Raw genomic sequence first — 27355 nt, forward strand, 5'->3', positions numbered from 1 at the left:
CTGGATAAGAAGAGCCTTAATGGCCAGATCAGCCTAATTTCATCATGTGACTTGGAAGTAGGAAAAAAAATCGTCATACTGTGGCCAAGGTGAAATTTTTCCTAGCCCTACACCTTGTATGCTGATGTGTCTTTTAAATGGCTGGTGCAGGCAGTGAGGTGTTCGCCAATGAAGACATGTCCACCCTTGCCCTTATTTCATCCTTTACTCTTTTGGCCATTGTGCCTCCTGCAGCAGTGGTTCCAGTCCCAGTCTCCACTGGGGCTGATGAACAATCCACCTTGTCAACATGCTTCCCCCATGCCTGTTTTGGTCAATGTAATCCCCCGTAGCCTGGCAGTCGCTCAAATCCTGGTCTCCACCAGGGTTGATGAGCAATCTGTCTTGTCAACATGCTTCCTCTCCCCCCAGAGATAGGCAATCCATCCTCCCTGCTTGAATTTTCTTGCATCTGGGCCACTAATCAAATTTGGGTTGGCTGGACCTTAGGACTTAGGTTCATAGGTTCATACTAGGCTATCTGCCCTAGGGCATTTATAAGCCTAGCCAGAATGTGTTTGGCTTTCGCCGCCCATTTTAAATTTATTTTGCTATGCCCTTTTTCGAGGTTAATATACTGTGCCTCTGTCTAACAGTGACACAGAAGTGATACCCGGGGTAAACCTACGATCTCCCATTCACTCATCAAGATTCCTCTTGAAGAGAGTCAATGAGGGACTCTGCCTAACCTGGACTGGGATTTTATTCCAGAGTGAAGGGAGCCTCTGGGTTATGAATCTGTCCCTCCAGCATGTCCTATTTATTTCAGTGCTGAGGTTCAAGTCTCTCGAGCATGTAGCTCGATGGGATTTGGATTTTCTGAGGTGCAGCATGTCCATTAATTCCGGGTTGGACATGGCTTTATACGTCAGGCACAGATCACCTCTGAACAGGCGGTATGCCACTGAGTAGAGCTGGAGTTTCTTTAACCGGGCAGCATATGGCATCTGTTTGAGCCCTTGGATCCTCTTGGTGAGGTACTTTTGTGGTCTTTTCAGTTGCTGCAGGTGTCTGGTAAGGTACATCCCAAAAGGGGCATTGTATTCAATTATGGGCCCGATGAGGGATGAGTAAAGAGGCACGATGACCTCCCCTGATCTAGATGTGAATCCCTTCATGATTAGGTGGGCTATATAAAATGTTTTTCTAACCACTTTGGCCACGTGGTTGTCAAATGAGAGATTGCTATTAACTTGGGTCCCCAGGTCCCTAATTACTTCTTCTGTACTTAATGGATTGCCACCTATGGGGTAATTTGTGGGCACTTTGTTTTTGCAAAGGGGATGACTATACACTTTTTGGCATTTTGCTTGAGGCCATGGCTCTGGCACCAGTTGTCTGTTTCTATGAGGCCCTTTTGGAGGATGCGTGTGTCGGCTGGAGAGTCGATTATGGCACCCAGTTTGCAGTCATCTGCGAACTTGGTCAGCCACAGTCCTTCCGTGTTGGCCTGTACCTCCGAAGAATATATACCGAACAAGAGAGGTCCCAGGACTGAGCCTTGTGGGACACCACTTGTAACTGGTTTGGAGTCTGACATGGCTCCAGCAATTCTAACCATGTGGGTTCTGTCCTTGAGCCAGTTTGCAATCCATCTAGTGACATAGGGGTTTATATTTAAGCTGGTGAGCTTATCTATAATGCCCTAGTGGGGTATTGTATCAAAGGCTTTTGCGAGGTCCAGGTAGGCTGTGTGGACCACCTTCCCCTCGTCAGTGGCCTTGGTGACTGTTTTAAAGAAATCAACCAGGTTTAAGAGGCAGGATCTGCCCTTAACAAAGCCGAACTGGGTAGGATCCAGTGTCTGTAGGTCCCCAATATCTTTATTTATGAGGTCCATGATGATCCTTTCCATAGCTTTGCAGACCAAGCTAGTCAGGCTTATGGGGCGATAGTTTCCAGGATCCGTTGAGGCACCACCTTTATGGAGAGGGACCACTGTTGCTGTACGGCACTCTTTGGGCACATATCCTGTAGTAAGGCTGAGATTGAACAGTAGTTTTATGTTTGGGTTTAGCTCTTCTTGAAGTTCATGTAGGACGCAGCCCGGGACACGGTCTGGTCCCATTGATGCTGTGTTTTTTGCTTTGGAGAAGGCGGCTCTTACCTGAGCATCTGAGATGTCAGGGGGGCAGCACTCTGCTGGGATAGATATTTGCCCTTTTGGTGGGGGGGGGGGAGTTTGCACTGAACCTGTCAGCTAGGATGTTGGCAATGTCTGTGGGTTCGGTGTATTTTTTCTCATTTTGGACTAATTCTGAGCATATCTGGGAATTACCACCCAGGTTCCTAACATAACTAAAGAAAGCCTTATGATTATCCTTAGTGTCCTGTGCAATCTTTCTCTCGAAGCTGGCCTTAGACAATTTTATGAGTGCCCGTAGTTTTTGCTAATACTGATCAGTGATGCCTTCCCTTTTTGGGATTTTGCTCTATCATTTAGTAGCTTCCTCCTTCTATTGTATAGTTTGTTTATGGCTGGGGTCCACCAGACAGGACTTCTGCCTTTGGAGGATTGGGTCTTGGTTTTATTTGGGATCGCATGATCCATGCATTCCTGAAGGTGTTCATAGAATGTGTTTATAAAGGATTCTGCGGTCTGGGCCGTATTTTCCACAGGCCCGGGGGCTTTGAAGGATTCCACCTCGGTTTTGAGGAGTGTGAAATTTGCTTTAGAGAAGTTTTTCACTGTGGTTTTCTGGGCAGGGGTGGGGTCAGGATGTGAATATCCAGTGAGATTAATTTATGGTCTGATTTTACCAGAGAGGGATACACTTCTGGTCTGGAGCATAGAGTCCCCATGTTGGTGATGATTAGGTCCAGTTGTTTTCCCCTCTTGTGGGAGTGGTAACAAGTTGTTCCATAGCATTTGAGTTTATAAATTCTAGGAACCTTTGGGCTAGGGTGTTGGAGCTAGAGTAATGCTCCCAGTCTATGTTTGGGTAGTTGAAGTCGCCCAATATAATGGTGTTTGGAGAGACCTTCATATTTTCCAGTGTTTTCAGGAAGGCCGAGTGGGGTTCTTGGGTTTGGGAGGGTGGTCTGTAGCAGGCTATAAACTGGAAGGGAGTTTTACCCACTGTTAGTTGCACATGGATAGTCTCTGATGCTTCGTGCTTTGCCACCAACCTGGAGGTGTGGGTATCTTTGATGAATATCGATACTCCCCCTTCTTTTGTGGTTCGGTCCAAGTTTTGGGGCCGAAAAGCATGGTATGAGGTATAACCTGGTAGTGCTGGGGTGCTCTCGGGAGCCCTGAACCAGGTTTCTGTTACTGCACAGATATCGATGTTCTCCATGCTAAGGAGAGTTTTGAGTGCGTGCATATTGAGGTTTAGACTTCTGGCGTTGAGTAGCATTGCTCTTAGTTTCTTATCCCTTGTGATACCTATGGAGGTGGGTTTGTCTTTTGAGCCTTGCCTAAAAAAGGCACTATGGGGGTGGCAAGAGCCTTTGCCAATATCTGAAAGCCCAGGGGTGACAGGTGCAAGCCATCCCTAACGAAGCATCGTGGCTTGTCGAGCATATCATCCCAAGCTGACAGGCATTGGATCCCCTTTGAATGACACCAGTACTTAAGCCAATTGTTGAAATTAATCATCTTGTCTTCATATTGTGGCATCATTCTTGGTGAGGGTAAGATGCTACTCAAGGTCAGGGTCATACCGGCCTGGGCTACATGCTCAGAGAGCTCCTCTATGTCTCTTTTCATGTAGTCCAGGGAGGTACGTCTCAGGTCATTCACACCAGCATGGACAATGACTGAGTCATATTTGTACTTGCCTTGGAGTGACCTGAGTGCTTGTGTTATGTGGCGGATCCTAGCGCCCGACAGGCTGCTCACCGTGACCCTCTCCTTGTTCAGCCTGGTGAGCGGGACTTCAGTGTGCCTGATGATAGAGTCACCTATTACAAGTGTATCAGGTGTGTTGTTTAGTCTTAAGGGCTGTGACTGTTCGGCACATTGGCTTTGTGAGATATGTGTTGCACGTGTTTTGTTTTGGGGTAGCAGTTGCTTGGGTGTCTGCTTTGGAGGTCTCTGCTGCTTAGGCAGATCTTTATTTAGAGCCTCCAGTATGTTTTGTGTGATTATGTGTTTGGTTTGCTGTCATGGTAGGTCTATGTGAGACTGGAATTGTAGTGAGTGTGGTTTCCTTCTCCTCCTGACTGGTTATGCCAGTACTGAGTTGAGAGAGCTTAGCCTCCAATTTGGCTATATGGTTGCATCTTTCACATGTGTTGGAATTTGTTGGGAGGAGGAGAGGGTTGTCTGTGTACATGAGGCAGTTGTAACATTGCCTCAAGATTCCCAGATTCAGCAGCTGGACCGGAGAGGAGATTGACAACTGACCTTTGGACATGCTAGAATAATATTGGGAATTCCTTTATAATTGAAAACAAGGGCCAGTGGGGAGTGAGGGTGTAGTGCTTTTAATTTTTAGTGCTGACTTATATAATTGCTTTAGTGAGCAAGTGCCAGGTAACTTAAGTGCAATGTGTTACAGGTAACTTAAATGCAAAAACGACAAACAGTAACTTTCTTTCAAGTGAAACAAGGAAATAAGTACAGTAAGCAATGCAGATATCACTAGTGTTCCACAGAAGCGCTGAGAAGCCGCTTATAAGGTGGAATTAGCATTCCAGGGAAATAACAAGCAAACACACAACAAGCATATAAACAAAGCTAGATTCAGCAGGCCTGGATCTAGCCTATGCTACAGCAAACAAGGTGTACCAATTTCAGTAAGATACAGTTCAAATATTCAGGCACTATAAACCTTTAACCAGAAATTCCCAGCTCAGAAGGGCAGAGTCCAGCCTCTTCTCCCACAAGAGTGCAGACCACGAACCTTCTTAATGTAAAATAACTGGCCTGAAGCCCAAGTGCTTAAACCAGAACTAATACACCTTAAGAATAACAGACACTGGGCTCTCAGTCAGCAGTTCCCAACTTAGAAGGATGAAAGCTACATGTCCTGCCACCACAGTGCATGCCACAAACCTTCCTAATGTAAAACAACTGGTCTGAAGCCCAAGTGCTTAATCCAAAAGACTTAGAATGATAGCTACACTTTAATCAAATTACTACCAAGCAGTAATAAATACAATTGAATACTTTAGAGAATGCCTGGATTAGTGCTCAAGTTATACAAACAAAGCTAGATCCAGCAGGCCCGAATCCAGTCTATGCCACAGCAAACAAGGCGCACCAACTTCAGTAAGAAGCAGTTCAGATATGCATGCACTATAAGCCTTTAACCAGAAATTCCCAGCTCAGAAGGGCAGAGTCCAGCCTCTCCTCCCACAAGAGTGCAGACCACGAACCCTCTTAATGTAAAATAACCGGCCTGAAAGCCCAAGTGCTTAAACCAGAATTAATACACTTTTAGAATAACAGACACTGAGCCCTCAATCAGCAGTTCCCAACCTAGAAGGATGCAAGCTACCTGTTCTGCCACTACAGTGCAGACCACAAACCCTCTCAGTGCAAAACAACTGGTCCGAAGCCCAAGTGTTTAAACCAAAAGGCTTAGAATGAGTTACACCAAGCAGTAATAAATACAATTGAGTACTTTTAAGATGATGCAAAAGTAAAATAAAGTAGGTAGAAGCACAAGTACAGTAAAAGCAGATGAAATTTTTTTTTTCTGAACAAGTGCTGAGATCAAAGAAACAGATTTGAGTGCTGAAACTAGAAAACTGGCTAGTTATAAGAAAAAAAAACTAAGCTAGAAGGCTTCCCTCCAACACAGAAGGGCTAGGGGGCACCTAAGCCTACACATAGTCTATACCACTTAACAGGAAAGGCAGGAAACAAGCTTAAATTTTTTTTTCTGTTTCCCAGATGCTCTCTTTGTACACAGTAGGAGTGCCTGAAATCAGAATATGATCTCACTGCACTCAGTTGAGTGAGCAAATGAGATGGGCCCAGAAGGAGTATCCAAACACAAATTTACAAGAGGGGTGGGCACTTTCAAGGCCACTAAAATTAAACAGGGAGGGTGGGTGGGACTAACTGAAGAGCAGTCAAAACTTCCAGTTCAGTTAATATTCCTGCAACACAGTTAAAATCAATTTAAATACTGTATTTTTTGAAAAGAAAAAGTGCAGATAAAGGTACTTAAATTCTCTTATACGTCCAGTTGAATACAGCTAGTTCTTAGCCGGCCAAAGCTGAGGTTTTTAAGCAGAAAATATTTCACACTGTACCACTTAAATAGGCAAGGACAGGAAATCAAAGAATGTGGCTACCCCCACACCTGTAATTACTAGCATATAACAAAATTCAGCAAACACTGACTAACTTCCAGTTCAGTAAATATTCCTGCAACACAGTTAAAATCAATTTATCATCCCTGTACACCACCACTACAGGCAGCTATCATATTTTTTGTACATTCCTCATACATAACATTCGCTGTCTTTACTGTACTCGTTTCCCTTATATTCATCTTTCCCTGCTTGCTTCCAGGAATTTGTTAATCTTAGATGATCTAGTCTGTCATCTTGAACACATAGGACTAACTGCTGCAGGCAGTAGTAGTCTGGGCAGTTTTTTAGAAAATCCCAGGGTCTGAACTCCTCCCCAACTACTTTAATACTATAACTATTAGACTCTCCAGATCTCATTTGTCAGCAGACCGCTCACATCTGAGACAGCTCATGCTATTTTTAGTATTGATTTGCTTTTTGTGGAGGGTAGTTTGCCTTTTTTTCATGTCTGACAAAATTTCAAACAAGTCAAATCTTTCTTTTCTTTTCTTTTTTTTCAAGTTAAGAGTTTAAAGTTGCTTCCTGTCCTCTCTAGGCTAGGGCTGCCATTATGTCTAAGTTTTGCCTCTGTTCCAAGAGTTACCTTAGCATTGTACATGGTTTGTCTTAATTTCACTGCATTTTAGATAATGTGATGACAACCAAAAATAGCACTCTTATTAAAAACAAATATGGTTATAAAATCCTGCCTCAAGATAAACACATTTTGTTTGTAACATGCTGATCAGTTGATCATTTGAATGCTGAGTGTCTATTTATGTAACATTTGATCTAAGGCCACTACATGAATGCAAGAGTTAACCAATCTTGAAAAGTTTATTACCAGAATAAAGTCCTTCTTCTGAACTTAAGGTCCAAAGGAGAGGAAAGCATTGGATGAAGGATAAGGGGCCTTCCAAATTGTCTTCCGAAGCTTCCTGTGATCTTTATGAGGTGCTTGTAACTGATACTGTTTCCCCTTTTGCTGTCATATATTTAACATAATCTCAGAGAAACCGTCTACTCAGTTAGATTGCATATTCAGTTTTGCTCCTCTGTGGAAATAATTCATCAGCATTTTGTTGGTATCAAAACTAGAATTGTCAAAGTTTCTATCTCCAGACCTGTTTCACTGATGCTGTTTCAGTCCTCTTGCTCCCTTTATAATCCATTTGTCAGTGAATCTGGACTGGGAGAAGATGGGTAGGGCTTCAGTAATGGTGTAGATTAAGATGCCAGTCCTCTCTTCCTTCGCTAGTTCCAGAGCAGCAAGAGTAGTTTACATACATCCTGTCTATCTGGATGCCTCCACTCCAGTCCCCTGCTCAATGCAGATAGAAATGAGGCCAGCATTCCACCTACAGTGTTCAGTATCCTGTGTTGGCATCAGTCTCTCTGCTTTCTTTAGCATTGACTATTGTGTTGGTATCTGATTCAGTAGCCTCAGTGCTGAAGAGTTTGGGACAGAACTGCTGCTAGGGCAGGGATGATCAGCTTTAAGAAGTTGGCCCTGACCACTGCACCTTTGCCCTTGATGCCATTTAGGGGTGTTGGATGACCTTAGAGGTTGATGACTCAGGTCCAAAGCCAACCTCATCAGTATTAGTCTTGTTCTCAGTGCTGAAGGCCAACATGTGGGAGGTCAGTGCTGCGTTTATCTACCAGACCACACAACACTTGGGTCATCTGCATTGGTGTGATCAGGTCTGGCTTTGATACAACACTTTGTGTTGATTAACCAGTCCCAAGGCATTCCAGGGTTATCATCCTCAGCCCCACAAGTCCGTTGAATCTGACCTTTTAGACTTTCCAGTTTCTCACCGTGTGGGGGGTAGCATAAAGCCACAATGGTGATAGATATGAGGTATCCAACATTAAATGTTCTTCCTCCCACTTGGATGAGAGGGAGAGTCCCATGATGACATTGTGCAAGAAGTAGCACTTAGTCTTCCCCTCCAGATACTGAGACTGTTGGCGAGGAGAATCTCCCACTGTTTCCTGCTGAAGACCACAGTGGGAGATCCTCGAGCTCATGAGCTACAAGTGGACTTGGCTTATTGACACTGTCTCTCATTTGAAGGAAGTTCTGCAGGAGACTTTCCACTCACCTTCTAACCAGGGGGAAGGTTAGCATAAAGCCACAGTAGAGATGGACATGAGATATCGCACACTGAATGTACTTCCTCCCCTGTGAGCAGCCCCCTCATGGGGTAGTCTCAGGATGTAGCTGTGTATGAAGTAGCACCTAGTCTTCCCCTCCAGATACCAAGATTGGTAATTAGAATTCCCAGGCAGTTCATTTTAGACTTTCAGGGGCCAGGATATTCCCATACATAGATGAATGGCTTGTAGTTGCCTTCCTCTGCTTGAAAGTCACTGATGCAGGTAAGGAAGTATTTGCTTCACTCTATAGGTTTTCTTATTCGTGAGGATCTCAGTAAAACTGTGAAATGACAGATGGTACTGCTAATGTCAGTTCTCTGTTTAGCAGAATCATAGATCTTCTGTCCCAGGTGTGTCTTCTGTCTACCCAGATAGTAGCTGCACCTGTCTTTTTCGTAGGTTGTGGAATTGTGGCAGCAGTGACATTCATAGTACCTTTTGCAAGGTGCCAGTTGAGGGTCCTGCATTTATCTTTCAGGTTTCAGTGGTCTGTATATGAATCCCATTTCAACATACTTAGGATTATCCCAGGTCTACTATCCACATGTGCCTTTGTGGCTCCACCAGCTCAGTCTGGCTCTGAGCAGTCCTTTCACTCCAGCCAACTCAAGACTGGCAGTCATCATGGATGCATTTCTTGTGGGGTAGGGTTGGTTTTATTTAGGGTATCTACTCCAAGTGACGTGGTCACAGCAAGAAGCCAACTTGCAAGTTATTGTCCAGGCATCTTTCTTACGCTGCAGGCATTCCAGAACTCTCTTCCCCAGGGCATGGTTGCCATCTATCAGACAGTTATGTAAGTGGTATGGTAAAATTAACAAGCCTGCGGTACATGTGTGTAAGTTGTATATCGAGAAGCCATGAGTTGATGTGAAGTGGAAAACTTTATCTCATTACTTTTCCTTGCCATTTTATTTGTTGATGCAGTACAATTCATCACTAAATCTTTTTATACCAAGGTCAGTCTTCGACTATTGGGACAAACCTTGCGGCAGAAGTGCCATCTTGACCAACTGCAATTGCAGCAACTTTTTCTCCCTGATCTCTGTTCAGGGGCAGACATCCAGGGATGCCCGTGTTCAGGAATTACCATGGGTCACCTTTATGCTTTTTCATCCATTTCCCCTTATTCCAGTGTTCCTGAAGAAAGCCATTCAGACCAAGGCCAAGTTCAAATCTTGGCCTAATAGGTTTAATTTCTCCTACAGCTTTTGGAGAAACCTCTTCACCTGAGAACATTCAAAAGTCTCCTAGTACATCCATTTTACAAGCCTCAACCAGGCCTTCACTCCTTTCATTTGACCTCATGGTGTCTAGTTCCACTGATGGTCATGAATCCGCTTACCTGCTGAGGTTTTCCAACGCCTGACTTTTGCTTTTCCACTATATTAAAGTAAATAGATAAGGCTTTTCTGTGGAAAGAACTGGATCCTTTTTCTGCTTGTTACAGCAGTTTTGTAATATTACTTGTAGATCTTTGATAATAGGCCAAGTTATTCCACCATAAAATTGTATTTTGCAGCAATCTTATTTTGACCAGAGACTGACTCACACAGTTGTAGCATTGTTGCAACTCATTAAGGCTTTTTGAAAGGGTCTTTATTTCTGAAATCCCCTCTAAAGCAACCATTCCTTCCATGGGACATTAATTCCTGCTGGAAGACCTAATATTATCACCCTTTGAACCAGCTTCCAGGGCACAATTAGTTCTTGGCATGGAAAACTTTCTGTTTGGTGGTGATCACATCAGCAGGAAGGGTTTCAGAACTACAAGCCATGTCCTGTAAGCTTCCTTGTCTAATTTTTCTTAAGGTGAGAGTGTTTCTCTGGGCTAACCCATCTTTTTTGCCTAAAGTAGCCACAGAAGCAAATTTAAACCAGAACATTTGTCTGTATTTCTCCCCAGTAATTGAGCTTGAGTATTTATTGTATTGTCTGGATGTATGTTGTCAGTTATGCTTTATTTGGAAAAAAGGACATAAAAAGATGATCAGCTATATTTTTTACATGGAGCAAATAAACTGGATATGAAAGTCTCTGAAGTCCACCCTGTCTATGTTGCTTGCTAAATTGTTGTGTTTTCTTATGAGTATCATAGTAAAAATTTGCCTACAAAACTTAAAAAGGACATTGTTGTAAAGCAATAGCATCTACTCTGGCAGTTCTCAAGAAATTTCAGTTGGACATATGTGTTGCTGTGATAATGAGATTTTATATTATCTCATCCATCCACTTTGAATTATGGGATATGTGTCTTTAGGTGAATCAGATTCAACAGCTGATCACTCTCCCAACACTCAAATTATTTCCCTTCTGCCATTACGCACCTGTCTCCTCTGTTTCCACAGATGCCATTTGTCACTTCAGCAATCAGGATCACTCAGACAGTGCTCAGGTAAGTGCCACTTCAAAAAGCTTTTTCAGCTTCTCCTTCCCTTAATCTTTCTGTACAGTTTCCTCTATTTTCAACTTTCTGGAGGATATTAAAAAACTCTGTTTTCTCCTTCCCGCTCTTATGGCTAAGGGAGTATAGGCAAAGTCACTTCTTTTAGCTCTTCCTGTTTTGGGGCATTTTAACTGTATTGATGGTTGTATTTTTCTTTTCATTATGGATAAGGGCTTCAGAAAATATATGGTATACCTGGAGCAGGAGCATCTTCAAGCCATGTTTGACCTTTTTATGAGCTTTGGCTGTCTTATTTTCTCCAATAGAAGAAAAAGAAATGAAGTCTGATGGTTCTTCTTCATTATTCCTCTGCAGAATTAAACAAAAAATAAAGAAAGGTAGAAAAATACAGAGAAAAGGAGAAAGATAGAGAAGAGGAAAAGATAGACAGATGAATCTTGATCTCTAGCATCTTTCTCTCCAAAAGTTTCCTGGACTGACTCCTACCCAGTTGACTCTGACTGCTTTCATACCTTCCTTTTTTTATAATGCTAGGGCCTTCCCACACCGAGACCACTAGCATTCAAAATCACTCTTCCTAAAAGGAAAGGCTACTAGACATTATTCTGAGAGGGATCTTTCCAAGTTCCTTCCCTCCATCACCTGAGATCTACCAGGTCAGTCTAGATCACCTCTGATTTTGACTGGTAAAGGATAATGAGGGCTTTATAAAGAGTCATATTGACATTGGTGTCACTCATCCCCATATCTAGGGCAGACCAGATTGGCCTCACAGCTCCCCTCAGAGAAGCTCCTTCCCTGACACAAGTCTTGGCATCAGAAGATTGAGTCATTGTCATTTCTGGAGCTTTCCATGTCAGCACACATCTGCCTCACTCAACTCCAATTGTTTCAGAGTCACCAACTCCAGATCTTTAGGACCATCTTCAACACTGACTCATTTGGTGCCCTGTTTTGCTGTCAGCTTTATCACTGCTCAAGGCTTTGGCTCCAGTCTTCTTATCAGAGCCATCCGGTCTGTTGGTATTGCTGCCTTTGTCCTTGGTATCATTGATGTCCAGTTTTTTAGGGACTGACACAGTGCCGACTCTGAGGTCTCCAGTGATGCTGGATTTGGTGTGAATTTTCAAGTTCCTCGAGAGGATCATAGATTGCTTGTTTACACAGGCAAGGGATAATTCAGAAACTTCAGCTCCAACCCTGGACTCTTCTTTCAGTCTGCACCTTTTCCTTCTTACCACACTTCCCACAGAGAAGGCAGACTGGAAGGCTTTATAAAAGTTCTCCATGGAATTTGTAATTAGGTTTTGGGTTATTTGGACTAGTCCCCTTTGGAACCAAAGTGAAAATATTCATACAAGAGGAGGCACATTTGATTCATCATCTGAGTTCTTCACCCTATCTCAGTAAAGATGAGTGGTCTCCACAGTCCCCTCCAGGGGATGCCAGATTTTGTGAAATATTGGAGATGATGTAACAGAGGGGTTTCCCATCAAATCCCCCCTTCCCCAGATGGGGAGGTTCTCTTTGAGGCCTTCAAGTCTGCCCCCTCTACCTCCTGGATGATCCCTTCCCTCCAACATATAATGGATCTGGGGACAGAGTGCACATGGCAGGAATGTGATATGGTGGAAAGTATTCTATGCCCACTTAAGGATAGTCAACACTGGTATAAGGGTCCTCTTGTGGACTCCATTATTGTGACAGCTTCCACCAGGAAGTAACTGCCTGATGACAGTCCAGTGGTTCGTCCTCTCAACAAGGTTTCTCAGACTCTGAATCGCATGGGGGTGTGAGCATGTATTTTTGGCAAGTTTACTCTTAAAGTGTTAGATTATTTGACCAGTTTGACACTGTTCCAAAGGGATCTTGCAGTACATGCATTAGACTGTTTGAGGATGCCTGCTGCTTCTGAGATCTAGAAACAATTCCAATCTCAGATGGCAATAGTGTTATTTCCAGCCTGTCCATGAGACTACTACATAATGCAGCTGATGGAGCAGTTACGGCATCAGGTACTAACATTACCATGAGGTGCAATGTCTTACTCTGCCACTGTGATATTGCAGACAACTTCAAGACATCATACATTAACTCTTCCTTTGATGATTCTGGAAGGTAAAGTGCAATTTTATGAAGAGCTAGCAGAAAGGAAAGATGCTGTCTCTTTTTTTAAAACACATTTATTGAATTATGACTTGTGACATAGGCAAACCTACATTTATATAAAAGTAATCAAACCATATTAACAAGTTCACATTTACAAACATTATGCATCCCATATATTCTGTACAATATAATCAATCTAGCATTACATAAACTGTTTAGTTCCTACCTTCTCTTTAAACCTAGTTGCTCCACCAAAACTTTTTTCTGTATGTTTTGTTCTCAAAATTTCCACATTTTTCTCTGCAATTCTCCTACCCTTTTCTAAAGATCCCACTTCCTGTTCTTTTTCTCTGTTAGAATATTCACTTCTTCAAGTATGGTTAGTTTAGATTGTGCTTTCCATTTTCTAGTAATTGCTTTTTTTGCAGCCACCAGAATTAAACTTAATAAGGTCTTACTATTTCTAGGCATTTCAGATCCTGTATCCCATTTAAAAAAATAATTTCTTTAGCTACACTCCTTTGCTCACCCAGTATTCCTGACAGAGTACTCTGGTAGTGAATTTTTAGAGAGATCCAACTCATTACCCTTGGAAAACGTATACTGCCAGGTAATGTTCTTTGTCATTACACATACGACATTTGCCATCTACCCGAGGATGAATTCTTTAGAGTCTGCTTGGCAACATTGTCTGCTTTTGAGACCCCTCAAAGATCCATCTTCAGGAATCAGAAAGGATCCAGAGTACTGTGATTCAAGAAGTACCAGCATCCTGCTTATGACTGCCTTTTAAAAAAGTTCAACCCTGGCAGTAGAGGCCCCTTTAATGGACACCACTGCAGGAGCAGATGATGTCCACAGAACCAGGGATACAGGGGTCCTTTCACTGGGAAACAACTCCAATGTCCCTAAAGGGTTGCCTGATGGCTACTATCTGGTGGTAGTTGGGGCAGGTTTCCTCTTCATGCAGATCACACAGGACAACTGGGTGAAGAGAATAATATCCAGAGGCTGTTTCATTCCATTGTCATCAACCCCATAAATGTCATTACTGCCCCTTCTGGACATGCCATCCCATCAACAAAAGGTAGAGGCAAGGGAGATTGCAAATCTCCTCCAAAAAAGAGACGTTCGGGAAGTTCTTCCAGTTCAGAAGAGGTCTGGAGTCTAATCTGTATCCGCTTTAGCTCCGAAAAAGTCAAAGGACCTCATGCCCATTCTAGACCTAAGCAACCTAGACCAGTATGTAAGTAAGACAATTCGGGATAATTACATTGCAAGCCATTCTCCCCTGCCTACAAGAAAGCAACTGATTGTGCTCTGCAGACCTTCAGGATGCTTATTTATACATAAAGATTGCCAAGGAGTCCAGAAGATCAGAAGATAACTGCTCTTCTGGCTGGGAGCCAATCACTTTTGGTTCTGAGCCTTTCCCTTTGGACTCACCACAGCCCCCTCAGGTAATCACCAATTACATGGTGGTAGTTGCAGTTCATTTGCATCTTGGGAGAATCTGTATATTTCCATGTCTCAGTGATTGAGTCCTAGCTGCCATAACAGTAGAGTCCCTTATGTAAATCAGACGCTATTCTTTTCACTGGTATGTACTTGGGCATGTCAGTAAATATGTAAAAATCTCAGAGCATTTGTAATCACGGGTGTTTATAAGAAACCATCTGGACACAAGGGCATGTATTGTCAAACCTGGTCCACAACAGCTTCTCTTATCTTAAAAGTTCTTGGTCTTATGTACCTCACTCAAGATTTCACATGGAGGTTCTGTAGTGGAATTAGCATGCAGTGATCTCAGTTAACAGAGTCCATGAACAGACCAGTTTCTCTCTCATCTGATTGCAGAAAATATTAACATGGTGGATAGAGTCACCCACAGTCTCAGCAGGGAGACCTTTACCTTTTCAAAGGCCACAGTGACCAGGGACAACTACTCTCTGGAGAAAAATTAACTAATGTGCATGGACCTGTCCTGGAGATGAGGGCAATCCTCTTAGCATTGCAGGCCTTCCAGGGCCGCCTTTCAAAGTGTGTGATTTCTGTCCACTCAGACAGCATGCGAGAAGTTTGATACATCGCAGTGGAGGACTAGATCTTTCTCCCTATGCCAAGAGACAATACAAATGTGGCAGTGGGCAATGACTTTTTAATGCTATCTCATAGCAGTGCATATTCCAGGATGGACCACATACCTATAAAACAGGCTCAGCAAATATATTCTGAGGCCTCATGATCGGTCCCTCGATCCATCAGTAGCACAAGTAGCATTTCACTACTGGGGCCAACCTTGCTATGATCTGTTTGCATCACCAGCCAACATCATATGCAGCAACTGTTTTGCTTTCATCCCCATTGGGACAGTCACCTAGGGATACTTTGGTCTGTCACTGGTCACCTGGACCTCTCTATGCCTTTCCTCTTCTACTACTTTTTTTTAAACATCACGTATGACATAGGCAATCCTACATTTATATAAATGAAAATAAACCATAGCAACACCATCTCAGTTGCAAACATTATACATTACAAACTGTGCCAACACAACTGTAGCTGCAAACATTATACATTACAAACTGTGCCAACACAACTGTAGCTGCAAACATTGTACATCACTTTTAATGTATCCAGTCATTGTCAGTCAACCATTATATAGCTCATTCATATCCTGCTTTTTTTTTAAACCTTGTTCCTCCTCTGGATGTATTGATCCCACATTTCCCATTTTTTTGTATGCAATTTGCTCCTACCCTTTTCTAAAGATCCCATTTCCATTTGTTTTATCTGTTATTATCTTCGCTACTTCTAGTAAAGTTGGCTTAGACATTTGATTTCCATTTTCTAGTAATTGCTTTTTTGACAGGCATCATAATTACACTCAGCAAGGCCTTACTATGTTCAGCAATTCCGATTCTGTATCATACCTCAAAAAATATTTTTCCTAGTTACTCCAGTTTGCTTACCCAGCATCTCAGACAGAGCAGTCTGCAGGGAATTTTTAAAGTCTGCCAACTCATTACACTCCCAGAAAATATATTCCCAGTTACCTCTTTTATCACACCTCCAACATTTCCTGTCTACTTGAGGAAAAATTCTTTGGAGTCTACTTGGTGTATAAAAATACATATGTGAACACTTCCAAGCAAAGATCCTAAATATCTAGACATTGATGCATATTTGGAAGACATGCATATATCCCCCCAATGTTTCTTTGTGAATTGCTTATCCAATCTCTCATCCCAATCTTTTCTAACCTCCTCTGAATGATGCTTATAGTTGTCATGCAATATTTTATACGCTCTACTAATTATTCCTTTCTAATGGCAACTTCTGTTCTAGAGTCTACTAAAAACACTACTAGTGCTGGACTTTCATTTTGGACCCCCTTATTTCTTTCTCTTTCTGTTTTCCTATACTCTGATATCAACCCTTGATATGGAAGGCAATCTCTAACCTGCAGTCCAAATAGGTTCTTGGCTTATTCCCATTCTATTACCTTTCCCTCTCTAGTTATTTGCTCCCAGTACCTTGGTTCCTTTGCCAGTTTTCTCCAATATTTTCCTGACCCCTCTTGCCTATTGTCTGTATCCCTAATTGCAGTCACGCTATCGGCAGAATCTCCTTTCTCCATTCCCATGTTGGCTTAGTTCTTAGAATACCTTCTGCTACTTTATGAATATAATATTCTGTACAATTATTGTTGTTCTCCTTAAAGGTCTGCATCCAAAATCCCAGTCTCTCCCTGTTACTTGAGCTTCCCCCGTTTCATCATCATCTCTTTCCACTTTGAATTATAGTTTTCTGCTTGTGTTGCATATAGGAGCCTTAACTGTGTTGCTCTAAAATACTCCTTCAGCTCAGGTAATCCCAATCCGCCCTGTTCTGCTGGAAGAATAAGCTTATCCCACTTATCTGTTGCTGTCTTCCCCTCCCATATAAAATCCTTCAGCTGTTTATTAATTGCTATCCACAACTTATGTGGTTGATAAAAATATGCCTGATCTGTGCATAAGATTAAAGTAACTAAAAACATTTTAACTGCTTGTATCTTACTATTGATATCCATATAACAGAGCTTCCATTTTCTCAGTTTTTGTATTGTCTTTTGTTTAGTCTCATCCCACATATCTTTACCTGCCACACCAGTATAATTTTTAATCCATACGCCTAAATTCTTCATTTTGTCATGGCCCCATAAGTATGGATTTTGCTGAACCAGTTTGTATGTGGCTACATAATTTGCTGCTATTAGTCTTGTTTAGTGTCATTAATTTTGTATCCCGAAAAGGTTTGAAACTGCCTCAATATGTTCCACAGCACTATTATGTCCCTTTCTGGTTTTGTCAGGTATAAAATAATGACTTCTGCAAACAGAGCCTGCTTTTCTTGACTACCATGCCAATTATGTCCTTTAATTTCTGAGTCCCTTATTTTCTTTGCCATTGGTTCTAAATATAATGCAAATAACAAAGGGGAGAGAGGACACCCTTGCCTGGTTCCTCTGCTAAAGCAGAGATTATCAGAGAGGACACCTAATCAATGAAATGGTACAGGAAATGGTATCTAAAAGGGAATCAGGGTATATGTTCTTCTGTTACAGTATTCTTTACATGAGGGAGTTGCCCGCCAAGACGACGAACCGATGTCTGCCAGTATATCAAAGTATTTTACTACCTTAAGGTAAGCAGTACATCTGACATAGGCCAGTATTAGATGTCAGCCATAAAAGAGATGTACGTGCACACCACCCTCAGAACTTTCTTGCCGCCAGTCCCAGATGTCGTTCTGCTGCTGGAATCACTTGCTTCTGTAAAAGATAAGTGCCCCATTGGGGAAACCTTTTTTGTCTTTTACTGTTGCCTTATTTTTGATTGAGTTTAATGTCATCCAGGAAAGGGAAGTGTGACTGTGGAAGACAGATTCCACATAAGGATAGTCATTCTCAGTGCCTTTTCTGTCTCGGGCCCCAACATGACCATAAAAACTGTTCAGTTTGTTGGTATTTTTTGCCTCGGACCTTCTGACGTCAGTTATTGTCCCTTGCGATCTACTTGGAAAATCAATGCCTTAAGCTTTTAGTGAAGAGTGTGATGGAAAGTTCCTTGGACCCAATGACGGAGCCTATTAAGCATAAGGTCAAAATACTAAGGCCCGAAGCTGTGCCTCTCAATATGGATATCTCTTCCAAAGCACATGAGAACTTGGAGACATGCTCCGTCACGGATCCAAATCTACAGGCCAAGCCCATTTTGCAGGCTGCCTTAGTACCGGACATATGCACATCCAGAGAGGCAGCACAGACATTGACTGCCAATGTCCAGAGGGAACCCAGGCTCATTCTGTGTGAAGGTCGGAGAGGAATTACCCAGGTCATGGTTAGAGAGGACATTGATTCAGACATGGTCGAATGTAGGCCTACATCTGGCACTCCTTCTTTGGATCGGATGGATGCTACTGCAAAGAAGAAACAAAAATCTAAACATGTCTCTCCACCCTAGACCCTCAGAAGGAATGTAGAAAATGGTACTAAGGCGTCCCTCAGGTCAGCCAGCTTCCCCTCCTGCCTGGCTTTCCTCCCCTCAGAAAAGACCCAGGCCTCAAGCCACTTCAGAGGAAGATTTCTCATCTGAGAGAACAGTGATTCACTGGACTACTCATCCCAAATCCCCTCACCCTTAGACTAAGCTTCCCCTGAAGAAAATTCGAATTGAACAGAATCTCCTATGGAGGGAAATTTCCTTTGGGAGACCATTTCTAGGATGCAAGATCATTTTAAGTGTGACAGTACAGTGATGTCTGAGGTCCAAAAATGCTATTATGACCTTCTCCTAGTACAGTCCCCTAGCCCTTCTGCCATTCCAGCATTTTTAGATGCCTTGGCGTCCACTTCCACTCACCCTGATTCTCAGCCTCCAGCTCCAAAAAAGCCAGACAGGAACTACAAAGTGCCTATGGATTCTAATTTCCTTTTCAAGACCCCTATGGCAGACCCCTCTGTGATTTCAGTAGCCTCTGATAAGGCTTCCAGGTCACTTTCTTCTACTTCACTCCTTCATTTGGACAAGGATAGCAGACAGTTCATAGGATCATAGGAGGTTACTAGGCTACTGGCCATGAGGCCCTTTCAAGCTTAGCCAAGAATTTATGCCATGTTTTCAAGGTCAGCACCTATCCTTCCAGTCAGGCAGGGATGCAGGTAGAATCCCAGGGGTACATTTTCTATTTCCCATCCAATCATCCAGGTTACGCTTAAACGAGGACAGAGAGGTACTCTGCTTCACATGAAGAGGGAGTCTATTCCACAGATTGGGGAGTGTCTGGGACACAAATCTGTCACTCCTTTATTTCGCAGGCTAGGTTTAGGTCCTGAGTGCACGTTACATGTGTGGTGTTTGATTTGTGGATATGCAGCATTTCCAATAGGGTGGGGTCCGAGATGGCCCTAGAAGCCAGACAGAGGTCCCCTCTGAGCAGTCTATACGATACCAAGTAAAGTGAGAGGGACATCAGCCTATCCACATAGGATAGGTGTTGGAGACCCTGGAATCTTCTAGTCAGGAACCTCTGTGGTCCTTCCAGCTGTTGCAAGTGCCTAGTGAGGTACATACCAAAGGCAGCATTGTACTCAATTATTGGCCTGATAAGGGTAGATTACAGTGAGGTAATAACTTCTTTTTTCCTGGATGCTATGCCTTTATTTATGAGATGAGCCATATAGTATGCCCTATGCACTGCTGAGGCTACATGGTGATCAAATACAAGATTGCTGTCTAGCATGGTGCCCAGATCCCTTGCTACTGATTCTGTGTTTATGATGCTGTTGTTGATGTGCTACTTTGCGGGAACCTCATTCTTCCCAAAGGGGACTACAGTACACTTTTTGGCATTGAGTTTGAGGCCATGTTTTAGGCACCAGTCATTTGTTTGGGTGAGGCCCTCTTGGAGAATATTAACATATTTTGGGGGGTTTATGACCACCCCCAGTTTGCAGTCATCTGCAGATTTGGTCAGCCATAGACCCTTGTTTTTTGCCTGGACATCGGAAAAATATATTCCAAAAAGCAGAGGCCCTAAGACCGAGCCCTGAGGGACACCACTAGTTACATGTCAACTATGAGGTAGAATCCCCTATTTTAACTGTGTGGGTTCTGTCAGTGAGCCAGTTGGCAACCCATCTAGTGATGTATGGGTTAATGCCTAGCTGGGTGAGCTTATCTACTATACCTGAGTGGCGAACAGTATCTTAAGCCTTGGCCAAGTCAAGGTATGCAGTGTGCACCTCTTTTCCCTCATCCAGGGCCTTGGTGACTGTCTCGAAAAAGTCCACCATGTTTAGCAGGCATGATCTCCCTTTGACAAACCCATACTGAGTAGGGCTAAGTGCTTGGAGGCTACCAATGTCCTGGTTTACGAGATCCATGATTATGCATTCCATGGCCTTGCATATCAGGCTAGTAAGGCTAATGGGCCAATAGTTTCCTCTGTCTGTGGTTGCACCGCCTTTGTGCAATGGAATGAAGGTAGCCATCCTCCATTTGGTAGGTACGTATCCAGTGCTTAAGCTGTGGTTGAAAAGGGTGCCTAAAGGTGTTGCAAGTTCCTGCTTGAGGCGATGTAAGATGCAGCCTGGGATGTTGTCTGGTCCCGTGGAGGCTGTATCTATTGCCTTTGAAAGAGCATTTAGGATCTGCTTGTTGGAGATACTGAGTGGGGAGCCGGTATTGAGGAAGCCCTGATTAACTGTCGGGAGGGATGGCATGGTGAAGTTTTTACTAAACCTGTCTGCAAGTAGGTTAGCTATATCTTCCACGTTAGTGTGCATAGTGCCATTTACCACAAGTTCTATACAGAGCTGTTGCTTTCCCTTAAGGTTACGGACATAACTAAAGAAGGCCTTATGAGTGTCTTTTGTTGAGGAAGCCAGTTTAGACGCATAGACAGCTTTAGAGGATCTCACGAGTGCCCTTATTTGTTGGTTTAGGTTAAGGAGGGTTAAATTCCAATTTGGTGCTCCCCCCTCCCTGCTCTTGGATAGCAGCTTTTTTCTTTCATTATAAAGTCTGTTTATAGCAGAAATCCACCAGAGGTTTGCATCTCCTTGAGAAAGCTGTTTTGGTTCTGTCTGGTATAGCCGAATATGTGCAGCTGTATAGGTGTTTGTATATTGCCCTGGTGTAAGTCTCTACATATGTGCCTGTAAGCTCAGTTGAGGTGGGAGGTACGAAGCTATTTATGCCTGCCCGTAGGTGGTTATAGTCGGTTTTGGAGAAGTTTTTTGTCTGAGTGCAGCTGGGGGGGGGGGGGGGGGTGACACTAACTACCAAGGTGACTGCTTGGCGGTCAAATTCACCATGGAAGGTGACACTATAAGGGTACTACATTGTTTGCTCAAGTTTGTCAGTACCAGGTCCAAGATATTCTCACCTCTTGTGGGGGTGTTTACTAGCTGGTCCAGAGCATTAGAGTTGATGAAGTCTAAAAATCTCTGGGCAAGTGGGTGCTGGCTAGAGTAATTTTTCCAGTCTATGGATGGGTAATTGAAGTCTCTCAGGATCAGGGTGAGAGGTTGAACCTTTATAGATTCAAGTAGGTCTTGGTTGGTGGAGTGGGTATCTTGATTCATGGATGGGGGCCTATAGGTGGCTATGACATGGATAGGTGTCTTGTATACAGTTAGCTGCACCTGGAGTATCTCCTGTGCGTTGTACTGACTGATCACCCTGGAGGGTTGTTTATCTTTAATATATATAGATACTCCACTACCGTTAGTTTTAAAGCCCTCTGTTTGGGGTCTGAATGTGTGGAAGGATGAGTAGCCCGGTATGGCTGGGATGCTCTCAGCCAATTTGAACCAGGTATCTGTGACGGCACACACATCAGCATATTCCAGGGTTAGAAATGCTTCCAGTGAGTGCAGTTTCATGATGAGGCTCCTAGCATTTAGCAGCATGACCTTTAATTTGTATTTTGATGTATTCTTTACGTTGGTAATTTTTTTCTCATGACTTTGCCTAAAAAGGCACTATGGGGGAGGCAAGAGCCTTTGCCAGAAGCCAGAAGCCCAGTGGGGACAGATGAAGTCCATCTCTGGAAAAGCATCAAGGCCCATCAGTCATCTCACCCCAGGCTGTCAGGTACTGGATCCCCTTTGAATGACACCAGAAAGTAAGCCAATTATTGAAGTCAATCATTTTTTGTTTTTACTGAGGCACCATCCTGGGTGATGGTAAAATGCTTCTTAAGGCTATGGACATACCTGCCTGGGACATATATTCCATGAGCTTAGTCATGTCTCTCTTCATATAGTCCAGAGAAGTACATCTCAAGTCATTCACACCAACATGGACAATGACTGAGTCATAACTGTACATGCTGCTGGGAGACTTGAGTACATGTTGTAATATGGTAGATTCTGGAGCCCGACAAGCAACTCATCATGACATTCTCCTTGTCCAGCCTGGTGAGGGGCACATCTGTGTGTCTCAGTATCAGATTACTAATGACTAATATGTTGGGTTTGCTATTTGTCCTAGAAGGTTGTGAGACATTGGTGTGTGGTTTATGTGAGTTGTGCTATGAGGTGGGCTGGAGGGTGTTCTTGTGCTTATGCTTTGGAGGTCACTTGTGTTTGGGCATGTTTCTGGTGAGAACCTCTGGAAATATGATTGTGTGTGATGTACGTGTGAGTTGTGTGGGTAATGTATGAGGTATAGTATTTGTGTCTTTGCTATCACCCGCTTGTCAGATGTATTGGTTCGTGAGTGAGAGAGCAAGAATTTAAGGTTAGTTATGTAGTTACATCTCCCACAGAATGTATCTTTAGGTGTTAAGAGCAGTGAGTTGTCTGTGTACATGAGGCAGTTGCTACACTGCCACATGATGCCCATCTCGACCAGACTAGCTGGAGAAACTGTGGGGAATTGCATGTTCAGGCTTGGTAGAATCTGATTGGGGACTGAGGAGATCTAATAGGAGAGGTAAGAGGATACAGCTAAGTGAGTGTTAGAGGCTGGCCTTAGCTCAGTGCTTGTACCTGCAGGGAGGGGCAGTACTACCTCAGGATCTCTCAGGCACTGCTAAGGGAAAATTTACGGAGAGAATACTATGCAAATGGTGTATTTATGCATGGCGCTTCTGTGCAATGCTCAGACCCATGCACAGACATGGTTTAAATACCAGGAGAATGGAAGTTAAAGTAAAGCAACTAAGTTTAGTCAGTCTACCTCTTGCCTAGGTTTTTATCCAGTCACCATATGCCAAGTCAGGTTTCGACTGGCACAACTACTCTCACTAGGGTGCGAGCAGGCCTCCTAGAACACTAGGTGAAATGGAAACATTTCTAGGATCAGACAAATGGTTCTGGATGAAGCAACTCCATACCCAGGCTATGCTAAAGTTATTTTCAACACTTAAGAGGGGAACCAGAAGGTAGAACAGATAGGGAGCAGATACAAAACAGTTCTACAGTACACAGCACTACACGGAGCTTATATACAGTTTAACAGCAACTGGCAATTGAGAATCACTATACGGAGCTTGTATGCAGTTTGTTAACAACAATTAGCAAGTGATCTTCAAAGTAAATACAGTGCAGTCTAAAATAAAGGCAAATAATTTAGCTGTATATAAATAGTAGTGTGATAACAGTTGTAAAAAATTAGAAAAAGCACTTAGGTTTTTTTTGTAGCATCTCAGGACACCCACCTCCGTTTAGCTCGGTACAGACAAGCAAGCCACTTGGAGAGGCTGGACAAGAATATTTATACCTTAGCCTCCTTAGCTTTCAGAGCACTGAACTATCAGACCCATATGACCAAGTACAATCTGGAACTCCTGTCTCAGATTTCCAAGCTAGTGTCAGATATTCCAGATTCTGAGAACAAATCCTATTGCTACTTCATCTCAGGTAGCCAGGCATTCGATTAAATGCAGCTATGATGCTGTAGAGGCCACCTCACGAGCTGCAGCTTCTTCCTCTTCCCTAAGAAGATTTTCCTGGCTAAGGTTTCAGCCTCTCCCTGAGGACATAAAGGCAAAACTAATGGATGCCCCTTTGGACAGCTCCACTCTTTTTGGCAAACCCTCCACATAATTATTTAAATCCCTGCAAGAAAAGAGCAAGGAATTAAAAGGCCTTAAACACATTTTGGTCTCCCTTGTGCCTAAATTCCACAGGAGGTCATTGTATGCAGGCAGTCCTGACCCCACCCAAACAAAACCCCAAAGAGAGTCCAAGGAAACTCACTAGTTTTTCTCTACATCTTCTTCCCAGCTTGCTTAGCAGCCCTTTCCAGATAGGATGGGCTCTTTTTTATGACTCCTCAGGCAATCTGGGCACTCTTTTCCTGCACCTTACCCATTCCCTTCCATCCTGAGAAGTCATTACTCAAGACTCCTTGGTCCTAAGTATCATAAAGAGGGGTTACTTCATGGTCTGGCACACTGCACCCCCCTTCAGGGGTAATCTCCAACCACCAAAAGAACAGGAACCTCTTTTTCCCCATTTCTGAAAAACCTGCTAGAACAGGGCACAATCCAACCTGTGCCCCCAGCTCAAGAGGGAAAAGGCTTTTATTCAGGTTTATTCCTAGTTCCCAGGAAGGAAGGTCCTTGGAGACCCATCCTAGACCTCTCCTATCTAAACGACTTTCTCAAAGTTCCCTCCTTCAAAATGCTTACTCTCCAAACATTCTCCCCTCTCATCCTCCCTCAAGCCTTCCTAGCTTACATAGACATCAGGGATGCTTACTTCCATATCCCTGTTCCTTCCAGATGTAGGAAATTCTTATACTTCCCTGTGGGATCCTCACATTTTCAATTATAAGCTTTGCCTTTTAGACTATCCACTAGCCTGAGAGTCTTCACAAAATGCCTGGCACAAGTGGTCACCTTTTGCAGACTCCAAGGCATCCAAATCTTCTGTTAACTAGATAACCTTTTCGTTCAAGCTAAATCCCAAGTGGAATTGAACAAAAACCTCCAGTCAACATTTGCTATTCTACAAAGCCTGGGATTCACCATAAACTTCGTCTCATCGCTAGACCATGTCTATCTGGGGTGCAGGTTTCAAACCAAGAATATGGTGGTGTGTCTTCCACCCACCAAGGCCCTGGAGATTTCTCTCCTTTTTCTCAGAGATTCTCTCCCTCAATTTCCTGTCTGCAAGATAGTTTCTGTGAATCTTGGGGTTGATGGCATCTACCATCCCAATGTTCCCCCTAGCAAGGCTATAGGTGAGGAAATTCCAGTGGTTTCTAAATTCAGTGTGGTCTCAGCATGTCCATCCACTAGAATTTTAAATGCCACTTCTACCCTGCCTCAAGAATGAGCTGCAGTAGTGGATAACAGATCTCTTCATAAATCTAGGTCTCCCCATTTACCCATTGCCCCCAACTCAAGTACTGTACACAGATGCATTGGCCACAGGCTGGGGGGCAGCTCTGGAACACCACACAGTCCAATGTCAGTGGACATACTGTCAGAGGAGAGACGGCATAAATGTAAGGGAAATTAAGGCAATCCTTGCCCTTCAGTCTTTCCAATCCATTCTGAGACGAGGAAGGTTACGTATCCACAGTACAGCATGACATTCCTGTGGTATATCAACAAATGGGGGTACAAGATCCTACCTTCTTTGCAGACTAGCCTTACAGGCCTGGAATCTAGCCTGCCTACTAAAAATATCCCTTCAGACAGTTTACATCCCTTCCAATCAGAATATTGTGGCAGACATTCTGAGCAGGTCCAGAACACAGACCCACAAATGGATGCTTCAGAGAGTTCTTGGACATTGTCCACCAGTGGCGTATTCCACAACTAGATTTGTTTGCCTCCCCCATGAACAAACAACTTCTAAAGTTTTGTGCCAGAGAACCTCATCCTCAGGCATGGAAAGTGGATGCTCTATCAACCTCTTCAAAGGGGAAATTCCTTTATGCATCCCCCCCTGCACTCATTCTGAAAGTCCTGCTGAAAATTCAGCAGGACAGACTATGAATCTTGCTGGTGATTCCCTATTGGCCAAGACAGCACTGCTTCCTCTTCTTCTTTATCTAGTCAAGGGCAATCACCATAAGTTGCCTCACAGAGTGGACCTCCTCACACAGAACACAGGCTCACTCATCCTTCCACAGTTAGAGACCTCCAACTGACCCTGTGGGTGATAGAACCCTGATTTCTTTCAGACACATTTATTCTGAGGATGTGCTTCAAGACCTGCAGGAGGCCAGAAAATCTTAACTCTCCAAATGGAAGAGATTTTCATTTTGGTGTCCTGCCAGAAACCAGGACCGGCTTACAGTGGAACCCCCTATGGTTCTGTCATATCTGTGTGAATTGCTTAATGCAGGCTTAACTTATTCCTCCATAAAAGCACATGTCAACTATCTCTGCTTGTCTGCCACTTTCACCACCCTTAGCTTCCAGATTTGAGGCCAGACAATTCCTTAAAGATGTCCTACACATTAGACCTCCCAGGAAACTTATCACTCCACCCTGGGACCTTAACTTTGTGCTGGAGAAACTGACTCAAGCACCTTTTGAGCCAGCATCTTCTAGCTCCCTCAAACACTATACTTGGAAAACTGTCCTCCTGGTGGCTATTACGTCCACCAGGCAGATATCAGAATTGCAAGTCCTTATGGCTACTCCTCCTTTCCTGTCCTTCCACAAAGACAGGGTTTCCCTTTGAATCACTCCCTCCTTCATGCCAAAGGTAGTTAATGAATTGTCCTTAAACCAGGCCATTCATCTCCCCACCTTTTCCACCCTCTCCCCAAAACAATAGTAAGAGGATCCTACACACTGTTGATGTACACAGACAACACAGGTTTTACCTACACAAGATCAAACCCTTTAGAAAATTGGATCAACTGTTTGTGTCATTTCTCCCCAGGGCTCTGGGATTGTTTGTGTCCAATCAGACCATCTCCAACTGGATGTCCAGATCCATTGCTTTTTGCTGTACAAACCATGATAAGGCTCTTCCAGGTTCAAACAAAGCTCTCTCTGCAAGGGCAGTGTCTTTCTTGGGGGAACTCCTCAAAGGGTTAGACACTAACCTCTGTCTTAGAAGCAGGTACTTGGACATCTGTCCACACCATCACAAAACATTATAAGCTGGATTTCATCTCCAGAGCTAGGGCAGGGTTTGCCCGGGCCATTCGTCATGGCTTCCTGGAGAGATCTTCTGCCACTTCCTCCTCCCTTTCTGCATTAGCTTTTGTATTCTCCCTCATGTAAAGAATAACTGCAACAGATGAATAGAAGGACATAAATTAGTTGTGTAAGAACTTACCATAACGATATATGTCCTTCTCTTCTTTGCTGCCGTATTCTGTCCCACCTTCCTTTCCCCACTTCCTGGTATTCTTGGAT

The 27355-nt window shown here is 43.4% G+C and overlaps 1 protein-coding gene across 2 annotated transcripts in view; it reads left to right on the forward strand.

The window, feature by feature from the left end:
• PGS1 (phosphatidylglycerophosphate synthase 1) overlaps positions 1–27355 on the forward strand; it is a 2908952-nt gene that overhangs the window by 2611075 nt on the left and 270522 nt on the right. The gene's annotated exons all lie outside the window — the stretch shown is intronic.

This window comes from Protopterus annectens, chromosome 4.part0, assembly GCF_019279795.1.
Source record: "Protopterus annectens isolate FY-2018-M chromosome 4.part0, PAN1.0, whole genome shotgun sequence".
Lineage (NCBI taxonomy): Eukaryota > Metazoa > Chordata > Ceratodontiformes > Protopteridae > Protopterus > Protopterus annectens.